An 11,879-nucleotide genomic window follows, 5' to 3' on the forward strand; every position below is an offset into this window, starting at 1 on the left:
TTTTTTTTAACCCTAAATAGAAAGCTATATTTATTCTCCTTTAAATTTTAAGTTGTTTCATAGGGCCTGTTACTTCCACTTGTCAAGATGATTTCAAAATCTGGCCTAATTGTTGAGCATATTAGCTTCCCCTTCTAGTACACACCACTTCGAGGTTCCCCTGCCTTCTGTGCTCATCCACGTGCTCACACACGTGCTCAGCCACGGCTCAGATTGTGGAACCGGGACACAGTTCTGTGGCTCACCGCAGCCGCCTTGCCACCAGGCTGACAGGCTGCGTCATGCAGCGTGTCTGGTATGGCCAGTCAGCCGACTACACACTGCTCAAACACACTATCTTGCGGCCCACATTTCTGCACCCTCACACAGACTTTGTGGGAGACCGTGTGAAAGGCGGAGATAGTGAGCTGGAGGCATTCCTGAGAGCCAGCCTCTAGCCCCGGCATCAGAGGAGGAAACGCGGTTGGCTAAGTTGGTGGAGGTGACCGATTAGGATTTTACTGGTCTCAGTACCAAAAAAATCCTTCGTTTCAGGAAGTGTCCCAGTCCTGGACAAACTGGGATGACTGGTCACCCTAGTCTAGCAGCCTCTTTCTGTGCCAACCAACAAACAGTTACTGAACACAAGTATGTGGTTGGCACAGTGGTAGGAAATGGGGATGCAGGTACAGATCTCTGGGCCCAAGGACCTTGCATTTTTGTGAGTGGGGCAAGTTGATGAGCAGGACACATAAGTACGAATCAATAGTATGTAGGATGGTGATAAGAACTATGGAGAAAAGCATAACTCAGGGAAGAGGATGGGAGGCTGGAGCCCTATATGAGGTGCGTGGGGAAGGCCTCACTGAGAAGCTGACTTTGGAGCCAAGACTTGGGGGAGGGAGCCAAGCCATTGTCTGGGGGAAGAGTAATCCAGGCAGAGAGACCACCAAGGGTGAAAGCTAAGAGCAAGGAGGTCAGCTTGGCCACAGCAAGAGAAGAAAAGAAAAGGGGGCAACTGTGAGCTCAGATGAGTAGCTGGGGGGTCAGGTCAGGCCTCGCCAGGCTGATGGAGGGGCGTGCACTTTCCCTCTCATTAGAAGGGGCACCACAGCAGGATCCTGGGCAGGTGTGGCATGACTGGACTTGAGGGAATCCCTCTGGCTGTGGTGTCCCAGGTGGGCCTCTCTAATAATCCTCTCTGTTTAGTCAGCCCTTCTAGAGCTTTACTGGGCATGGGCACTAAGCATCTCTACTTCTAAATCTATCCTCTTGCCCATTTTTGAAAATCAAAGCCACATTGACTCTTTTGCAGACTCATAACTGCTCTGCCTGTCACAGTGATTCTTCAAAGTAGCTCCATCACGTTGGCAGGTTTTGTCTGTGCCCTGCCCAGCAAGGGCGAGTGGAACACATTCAAGGGCATGCGGAATGACCTTGACTGGCCATCAGTGCCACCTTGTGCTTGTCACCAGGCAGGTGCCTCTGAGGGAGAGGCTGCAGGGACAGTAGGAGTCCCTACCCTACATTCCTCTGTCAGTGCCAACAACGCGCTGGCTGTTCCAGGCCTGACATCTACCTTCCTTCTTGATGATTTTAGCAAGAGAACCCTTGTGTGTTCTGCAGAGTTTTCCCAAGTGTCAGATCAACCCGCCTTTGATCCTCCCCATACAATTCTTACCCTTCTGTGTGATCCTTTTGCAGTTGCCCGCTGATCAAGAGCATCTCCTGTATTTTTTATAGGATGGTAGTAATGGTGGCTACTGAGCATTTCCTACGTGCCAGCCCTCTGATAGGCACTCACGTGCCCCATTTCATTTCATTTCCAGCCAACTTATAGAGGGGATACTACTACTACTACCCCCATTTTACAAATTTAGATATCAGAGCCCAGAAAGGTTAAACGACTTATCCAAGGTCATACAGCTAGTAGGTGACAGAGCCAGGATTCAAACACCATCTGATGCCACGGGCCCAGGTTTAACAACGCTGCTCGACTATATTCAAATTCAAATTCATATACTTTAAAAGTATGTCAGTAGTTTTTCAAGAACGCGAGAACTTCTAAAATCTGCACGCACTGAAGAGATCCCCTGTGCAGCCACCTTTATTTTTAGATGCTGCCCTCTTTTCTTTTCTTTCTTTCTTTCTTTTTTTTTTTTTTTTTTTTTTTTTTTTACACTCAGGATAATTTGTGACTTCATTGTCAGGACTTCAGTGTTAAAACCTCTTGAACTCTATTCTCTTGAGAATCACACTTTTGATTCCTTTCTCTGAATTTTGAAGCATGCTTTGTAGGGGTCTGGGGAGTGTGTGTGTCTGATTGTTGCCCCCCATCCTCCCCTTCCTTAGATACTGTGAACTCTAGAACTTCGTAGTGGCTTCCGCCAGGGGTTCTGGTCTCTCCCCACCAACTGGTTCTTTTTTTGTTGGTCAGAATTATGTCTGAAGCAGCCTCTGCCAGTGGGTTTCCATTGCTTCTGAGCCCAGACATCAACTGGGCAAGTCAGGAGCTCCTCAGAGCCGAGCAAGGCACCAAGCAAGTATCTAGATGGCAGGAGTACCTGTGGCTGCCTCATCTGGCCTTTGTACCTATTTTTTAGCTTCGATTAGAAAATGTGGTCCTGGTGGCCTCCTTCTGGCCAAGTGGCCCGGATCACTGTCCTACCACAATGCTTGCCTGAGCCATTCTTTTATCGTCACCCAAAAGCTAGTTCTACTGCTTGTGACCCTCCACTCCCCAGCTATAGTCGTGAGTCAGTGCCCCCACCCTGTCCCCAGAAAACACTCAGAGTCTTTGTGCCTCTACAGTCCCCAACCAAGGAACCCAGAGTTCCTCTCTGCCTCATTTGTAGAAATTTCCAGTTCTTACATTTCACCACTCCCATCTTCAGCATCACTGTGCAGAGAGAGGTGGTCTTGCTGGTGGATGTCTTAGAGCTCTTAAAGAGCCATCATTGAAAAATGGCAGCTCCCTTGGCAACAAGAGAACACGAGTAGGTTGGCATCGTGGTAAAGATCTCTACTTCATCCCCTCATTGCCATCGTCAGAGATCAAAAAGGGGCAGGCTGTCAGCCTATAAGGAGGGAGGAAGGAACCCAGGCTCATCCTCACAAGGCTAATGTGAGGCCCATTGCAGCCCATTACAAAGCTCATGGATATCTACTTTCTCATCTGCTTTTAAGAACTGAAGGAGTTAGCCCAAATAGGATTATTATCGCCACTTCATAGGTAAGGAGACTGAGGCTCGAAATTTAAATGACTTACCCAAGGTCACACACCAATAAGTAAGGGTAGAGCTGGAATTTGAACACAGGCGTTTTAATTCCAAACTCCCATGCTCTATCCACCTTCTACATCGAAAACAAGGGAGCAAATGGAGTGCACTCCTCTTGGGGGCTATGGGATGCTAGATGGTAACAATCAGGCACAAATGACAGAGGATAAAAAGGAGACGCTCTTACTGGTGCCGGCAAGGATTAAAGGAATGGATGTGTGGTGGGCAGGAGCAAGAGTCCCAGGAGTCATAGGAGTGGGGCTCACTGAGCAGAGGAGCCTCAGCAGAGAGAGTGGGCTGCGGCAAGTCCTAGTTCCAGAGCCCAATGGCCACCGGCCACCACTTGGTGAAGTCCCAATTCTCGCAGCTGAAGCCAGGCACAGTCATTTGACTCCAGCTCCTGCCTTCTAATGGCTTCAATGTCATTATCTCCATTCACATCACAGTGAGGGGTGCAAGGGAACTAGCGCTCTAGTGTCCTCACTCAGGGCTGGGCTGGACTGAGCCATCCGAAGAGGAGGGCCATCCACCTCAGGGCCCTCCACTAGAGTCAGTGCTTCAAAGATGGACTTGGAGAGCCCATGGGCCTCTTTGATTTGCTGACAAATTTTTCTGTGTATATGATTGTAAAGGTTTCTGCAGAGAGGCACCTTGGATTTAATAAGACTCTGAAATGGGTCCGAAACTCCGAAAAATCAAGAATCACCACATTAGAAGGTCCAAGAGACACATTCACAAGTACAAAGCCAGTTGGGAGTTGCCACGGGAAACAGAGACCCCCACTAGTGTGAGAGTCTGTTCGGGAGGATCTGATTGATGACACCCATCATCTCTGCACCTAAATGGGATTCAGACTTACACGTAAAGATATTTCCTTTAAAATGAGGAAAATGAATTCCCAGTATTTTCATTTGCAAAGCAAGGGCTTCTGTGTCTGCCCCTAACTTTCAATTAACTTCAGGCTTCAGCTCATCAAAACTGGCAAGCTTCCTGGAACTCTGCAGCACCCCCATGTCAACTCCGTGGGTTCCCCAACCCTAAGAGCCACATTAGAGATCCACAACATCTCTCTGGCTACTGCATGCCCTGGGCTGGCACAGGATCCCCAAGTGCCTTGGGAAGACCAGTCTCCCAAGCCTTTTTCCTCTTTAATCTTAGGTAGATTAGAATCAACCATCCTGTTCTAAATCTCGTCTAGTTCCCCCTCCACAGTTCATCAAGTTCTCTGACCACCTCTTCCCACCCTGTGTGTACACACACCAGCTGTGTGTACACGTGCATATGTGTGTGCTTCCACAAACACACACAACTTTGTAAATGTCATTTGCAGCTCTGCTCCCATCCCCCATTCTACACACCATCTGCTAGAAGCTATTTTAAGCACCTAATAAAACTGTTTTAGAGTGAATCCTATGGTAGTCTGCCCTTTGCTTCCCTAGGGCAAGAGCAGTTGGGCTCCAGATGGAGCTACATATTGACAGTGAAGAGAAGGAGAAAGAATCACCCCAGGTCTAGCAGGAGAACCCAGTCACCTCCCCACAAGCAGTGTGCTGTGTCTTGGCTTTGACCCTAGAGGACCACACATAAAAGGGGCGACATCCAGGTCTGGACAGAGGAATACGGATGGATTCAAATCCCTGCTGTGATCCTTACTAGTGACTGTGCCTGTGCCTGTGCCTGTCCCCCTCATCTGTGCATGAGGGCGGCTAAGCCCTAACTCTGGTCCTCACAGACAACCAGGAGCTCACATCACAACCACCTGGAGGGTGGTCAAGCCCCAGATTGCTGGGCCTAACCCCAGAGGCTCAGCCCCGTGAGTCTGGAGTGCAGCTCGAAAATCTGCATTTCTAACACAGGTTCCCAAGGTGGTGCTGAGGATTCAGGACCATGCTCTAAGAAGCTATGGCCTGACTCATGAGGTGTTGTGAGAATTAATGAGAAAATACATGTAAAGCACCTGGCACTTAGCAACGTAGTGGTTCTCAGCCTTAGCTGCGCATTAGAATCACCTGGGGAGCTTTAAAAACTGAAGCCCAACTCCACAGACCAATTAAACTGGAGTCCCTGGGGGTGAGATACAGCCATTGCTACCTTTTTTGAAAGCTCCCTGGGTGACTTAAATGGACAGTCAAGGTTGAGAGTCACCGTACTAAGAGCTCAATACATTCAAAATCACCTTTATGCCTGTGCCAGCTGCCCCTCTTTTCAGGGCCTCTCTCCTTTCGGGGGCGCAGCTGCCCGCTCTGGTTTCCACAGGTAGGACTATGGGGAAATCACCTTTCCTTTGGCTTCTAGAGGGGCCAGGAGCTGAGGCCCATTGGGACGATGAGGACTGGTTCCCACACTCAACGAACCCAGGCAGGCACTTGCTCAATCATCAGCTAAGGTGCTTTGGCGGTATTTACGCTGTGCTTGGGGGGACACGGACGAATAAAAGCCAGCCCTGTCCTCGGGAGTTGCTACCGTGATACAAAAGACAGAGACTAATGGGCTCTCGGATCTGGAAGGGTCCTCCAGCCCTACGGCTCACAGCTCACCGTACAGAAGCTCGCTCTACGGCTGCCTCCTCATCTCATCCCCGCTGCAATACTTTAAGTGACAGAGAGCTCATCACCTCATAAGGCAGCCCATTGGTTTAGCAATGCTACTTGTTTAAAAGTTCTTGCTTAGGGATCCCTGGGTGGCGCAGCGGTTTGGCGCCTGCCTTTGGCCCAGGGCACGATCCTGGAGACCCGGGATCGAATCCCATGTCGGGCTCCCGGTGCATGGAGCCTGCTTCTCCCTCTGCCTGTGTCTCTGCCTCTCTCTCTCTCTGTGTGACTATCATAAATAAATTTTAAAAAAAAAGAAATTGTTTAAAAAAAAAAAAGTTCTTGCTTAGACTGACCCGAAATCCCTACTCGTCAGCTCTGAACTCGGGGAGCACCCCCGGGGCTCGTGGGCTCCTCCGGTGGGGTGGCGGGAGGGATGCAGGCCCCCAGACTGGGAGTCCGAAATGGGGAGACAGAGGCCCTCACCACCCGCGAGAGAACTCCCCAGCTCCCACAGGTTGTGCAGGGACACGAAGGTGACCGTTACCCAGAATACTCACCGGTGCCGGCCACGCTCTGGCCTTAACCCCTACTCCACTGCCGGTTCCCGGGCGTCCACAGCCTCGGGGGCCTCTGCCGGCCTCTGCTCACTGCGGGTGCTCGGCGCCCCCCCAAACAGATACGATACAAAAGCCCTGACATCACGCCTCTGGGGCCCCAACTTTAAAGTAGTGTTTAAATCACCCACAGAGCCACTGAGAAAATAAGGCTCAGAGGGGGATCAATAAATAACCTGAGACGAGAAAATCAACAGGGATCATGACACAACAGCTCCCTCAGAAGTAAATGAGCTGGAGAGAAAAAAGAATTGAGGCCCGTGGGAACGGATGAAGCGCTCCAGCATTTTTACAAAACAAAACCTGCGTCAAAGAAGAAATGAATAGCCTGCCCCCCGCACCCCCTCCCCAAGCCCAGGAGTCTACCCTGTGATTAGGGAGTCAAGTCTCCCCCGGTGAAAGCATCCCTGGACTATGCCGGTGACACACGACAGTGGCGAGCCGGAGTCAGATCAGGGGAGCTCAGATTAAGAACTTGGAAGAAGAGAACCAACGAAGACTAGGGAGGCCTTGCCAAGAGGGAGCCTGTTTTTGTTTTTTAAAAGATTTTATTTATTTATTCATGAGACACACAGAGAGAGAGAGGCAGAGACACAGGCAGAGGGAGAAGCAGGCTCCATGCAGGGTGCCCGACACAGGACTCGATCCTGAACCCCAGGATCACACCCTGGGCCCAAGGCAGACGCTCAACCACTGAGCCACCCTGGCATCCCAGGGAGCCTGTTTTTAAGAAAGACACCGTCAGCCCTGAGCCTTCCCCTTCCCCTTGACGGCACCCACCGCATCCTGGTGGAGAGAAGCCCCAAAGCATAGGAAGACCGAGCACCCAGCACGTGGAGGAGCTCAACCCTCGGGTGTGTGGTCCGGACCCCACAGCGCAAACATGTCAGGCCAGATGGCAGGGCGGGGCCTGGGGCTGGAGGAACCCCCAAGATAGCAGAGAAGGGTGCATCTGAGAAGCCATGCAAGCCCTGGGTGACCGAGGCCCAGCCCATGGCGGTGGGCTGCCCACAGGCCCATGCTGGGACCCCAGGGCGTCCGGCTGCTTTAGCAGAGGGGGCATGAGGAAGGGCAACGTGACACGTGAGCAAAAGGGAAATCTCAGCAGCCTTCCCTCCACGGTGTCTCCTCCCCATAGGGACCGAAGGGACCTCCCCGCTGTCATGCCCTGCCTCCTGCTGCACCTCAACTAGTTTTCTGGGGAGAAACTAGGCAAGAGCAAGAGGGAGGGAGAGACACCGCTAGAGGAGTGTGGGACCACTTTTCCCACCTCTTAGCCTCCCCATTATTTTTGCAGAGAAGAAACAGGCCAAGATTTATACAAAGGGGGAAGTAAGTTGTAAATATGTATTCGAAGGGGAAGAGTGTACATGCAGAAGAGATGCAGCTGAGGAGTTGGCTGCTGTGATCCTAGGCCATGTGGGTACCAGCTAAATGCTCAGCTGCTTCTCCTCCTCCTCCAGCTGCCTCTCAGTACCCCCCAAAGCCCAGTGAGGACAAGGGGAGTCTGGGGATCTAACGTCCTTACCTGGGGCAGCCCCGGTGAGGGGAGTCCCAATCTGGATTCACCTTCTTTCACTCCCTGCTGCCCTCGGAGAAGGGGAGCTGCTAATACCCCCACCACCCACCCTTGTTCCTGCTTGGCTTAAAAAAAAAATGTGTAAATGATATGGTTTCTTTATTTTAATTTTTTAAAAAATTTTTATTTATTTATTCATGAGAGACATACAGAGAGAGGCAGAGACACAAGCAGAGGGAGAAGCAGGCTCCATCCAGGGAGCCCCATGTGAGACTCAATCTTGGGTCTCCAGGATCACACCCTGAGCCAAAGGCAGATGCTCAATCGCTGAGCCACCCATGCATCCCTTTATTTTAATTTTTAATTGTGGTTAAAAAAACACATAACATAAAATTTACTATCATAGGGATGCCTGGGTGGTTCAGCGGTTGGGCGTCTGCCTTCTGCTCAGGGCGTGATCCTGGATCTGGGGATCGATCCCACATCGGGCTCCCTCTCTCTCTCTCTCTCTCTCTCTCTCTCTCTCTCTCTCTCATAAATAAAAATCTTTTAAAAAATTTACTTTCATAACCGTTTCTAAGTGTGCAGTTCAGAAATGTTAAGGGTATTCACACTGTTCTGCAACCAGGCTCTGGATTTTTTCATCTTCCAAACCTGAAATTGTACCGATTAAGTAACAAGTCCCCATTGTCCCCTCCGCCAGCCCCTGGGTACCACCATGCTACTTTCCGTTTCTGTGAATTTGACTTCAAATAAATGGAGCCATACAGCCTTTTTGTGACTGGCTTATTTCACTGAGCATAAAGTCCTGAAGGTCCATCCATGCTGTAGCCTGTGTCAGAATTTCTTTCCTTTTGTAAGGCTGAATAATATTTCCTTGTATGTATAAACCGCATTTTCTTATATATTTCTCCATCAATGGGCACCTGATGTGCTTCCAACTTTTAGCTATTGGGCATAATGCTGCTGTGAACAGGGGTGTGCAAACATCTTTTTTGAGACCTCACTTCCACTCCTTTTGGGTATATACCCTGAAGTGGAATTACAGGACCGTATAGCAATTCTGTTTTTAATTTTTTTAAAGATTTTATTTATTTATTAGAGATACACAGAGAGAGAGAGAGACAAACAGACAGGCAGAGGGAGAAGCAGGCTCCATGCAGGGAGCCCGATGTGGGACTCCATCCCCAGATCCAGGATCATGCCCTGGGCTGAAGGCAGCGCTGAACCGCTAAGTCACCGGGGCTGCCCTATTTTTAATTTTTTGAAGAACCACCGTAGCGCTGTCCACAGCGGCCGCACCATTTCGCATTTCCACCAGCAGCGCACAAGGGCTCCAGCTTGTCCACCCTGCTTTGTTTTTAAGAGGTCGTTGAGAACAAGGGGCTCCCCGGCACCTCCAGACTCGAAATGAGAACCTCGGTCCAGTCCGAACGAGTGTGGCCCTGTCCCCCCTGCCTTCTCCTCAGAGCCCCCAACTCTGTGTCCAGGGCGGTTCCGTGGCCATCTCCTGGGCCCTGCTGAGCCCTGTCCTCCAGCAGGCCTGAGAAGAACAAAAAACCAAGAACTTCCAAGGCAGTGAGTAAAGCAAATGCCCAAGAACAATGGTGCTCATGTAATAGCTCCAGCTCAGGAGCACTCAGCAATGAGAAAGATTTGGGGTAAAGAGAGCAGGGCTGCCACCCCCTCCTGAGCTGGCTGCGGGGGGCAGGGGTGGGGAGGTGGTCATAGCTCAGGGCAAGGGGATGAAAGGGGGAGAGGCTGGCTGAGGAGACAGGTGTGGAAGTCCAGGCCACCGTCCACTCTCCCCCGAACCATTGTGACAGCCTCCAACCTGGCCTCCTGGCCTCCCTTCTTACATGTGGCAGGAAATCAGCAGCCAAAAGGCTCCTTCCAAAATTCAAATCCAATCCTATTACCTTCCTGCTTAAAATGTGTCATGGCTCCCCACAGCCCTCAAACTAAACTCCTGGACACCATCATCATAGCACTTCACCACCCTGCCCTGCCTACCTCTCAGTACATTTGCTGTGTGAGATCCAGCCACATGGATGAGTTTCAATTGCTAGAACATACCATCCTAGCTATCTGTCTTGGGACATTGCTTACAGTGTTCTCTCAACTTGGAACATTCTCCCCATAACACCATCCTTCCTCTCTTCATCTAGCTGGTTCTATTCATCCTTAGAATAGATGAGTAGTCTTAGCTTAGATGTCACTTCCTCCAGGAAGCCTTCCTTGGCCTCCCCGATTCTGAGTTGGAGCCTCTTGCCAGGCATCACCATGGGGACCATGAGAGGCTTCTCACACTGGGTGCATTCCAGGGTGACGTGCTTGTGTTCCTAAAGCACTAGGTCTTGGGAAAGGAACAGAGTCTTGTTCACATTTTATCCCTGGCATCTAGAACACAGCCCGGTTCGGTGTAGGTGTTCATTATAAGTTTTTGTTTGGTTGGTTGGTTGGTTGGTTTTTTAATAAATTTATTTTTTATTGGTGTTCAATTTGCCAACATACAGAATAACACCCAGTGCTCATCCCGTCAAGTGCCCCCCTCAGTGCCCGTCACCCAGTCACCCCATTCCCCGCCCTCCTCCCCTTCCACCACCCCTAGTTCGTTTCCCAGAGTTAGGAGTCTCTCATGTTCTGTCTCCCTTTCTGATATTCCCCACTCATTTTTTTCTCCTTTCCCCTTTATTCCCTTTCACTATTTTTTATATTCCCCAAATGAATGAGACCATATAATGTTTGTCCTTCTCCGATTGACTTACTTCACTCAGCATAATACCCTCCAGTTCCAACCACGTTGAAACAAATGGTGGGTATTTGTCGTTTCTAATGGCTGAGGAATATTCCATTGTATCCATAGACCACAGCTTCTTTATCCATTCATCCTTCGATGGACACCGAGGCTGTTTGGTGTCCACAGTTTGGCTATTGTTCATTATAAGTTTTTGATGAGTGAATGAATGTGTGAATAAGTGCACGGAGGCCTGAATCATGAGACTAATGAGACACGGGAGGAGTGAAGAGCTGGCCAACTTCCAGCCTCCTTCCACCCACATAACGTGTTCTAACATGTAGCCACTAATGTCAAGTTTAAAATTAGCCGGGTCTTTTGACTTCTTCCTTGTCTTCTGGCCTTCAGTGCTCCCCAGAGTTATGGGAAATGAGGGTAGGCAAAACAGGGCGAGGACCAAGCAAATGAAACACAAACACTGAAGTTCCTTTGGAATCTGATCCAAGTCTCTGGATTATTGGTGTATTTGAATTTATTTAGCTGTCCACTGTCCTGTGACACCGAAGAATGAAAAGTTTATGGTTTCTTCAAGGCCTCCCTGGCTTCCCAGCTTTTGCCCAGTGATCATGTCCTTCTCCCTCAGCCCTCCTGCTTATTGCTAGGAGACAGTTATGATCTACGGCCTATGGCCCAGGGAGCCAGCCTGACCAGGGGGCCCTGGGAGCCAGGTGTGACAGTGATGCATCTCTCCGAGCTGGGCTATAATTGGCCATTCCCTGCGGAGTGGAGAGACTCAGCACAAGAAAAATCTCCCCTACAGCATCCTGAATCTTTTTCCTACAACTGATAAACAGTGAATCTCCAAACTGGGAACATTTGGAAGGAAAGAGCAATGGTCTAGGGGAGAGGCATACAGAAGGGGATCCATCCCAAAGTGCTGGTACTCTCCTGGGACCCCCAGAACCGTACATTCTAGGAACACGGAGTACTAGGGAATTTTATGTAAATACTCTGTTGTTATTATACTAAATAGTAACAGCATGCAGGACCCCAAAGAGCTTTTACTTCCATCAGCCTGTTACTCCTATGCTCTCACTGAGAGGGTGGAAGTGGCAGGCAAGGGCTCCTTACAATGATAGCTACTATTCTTCAAGCATCCTTGTGAGAACAGGTGTTTTGCATACATTATCTCCGATCCTCCCAGAAATCCCAGGAGGT

The sequence above is a fragment of the Canis aureus genome, chromosome 38 (assembly GCF_053574225.1).
Source record: "Canis aureus isolate CA01 chromosome 38, VMU_Caureus_v.1.0, whole genome shotgun sequence".
In the NCBI taxonomy this organism is placed as follows: domain Eukaryota; kingdom Metazoa; phylum Chordata; class Mammalia; order Carnivora; family Canidae; genus Canis; species Canis aureus.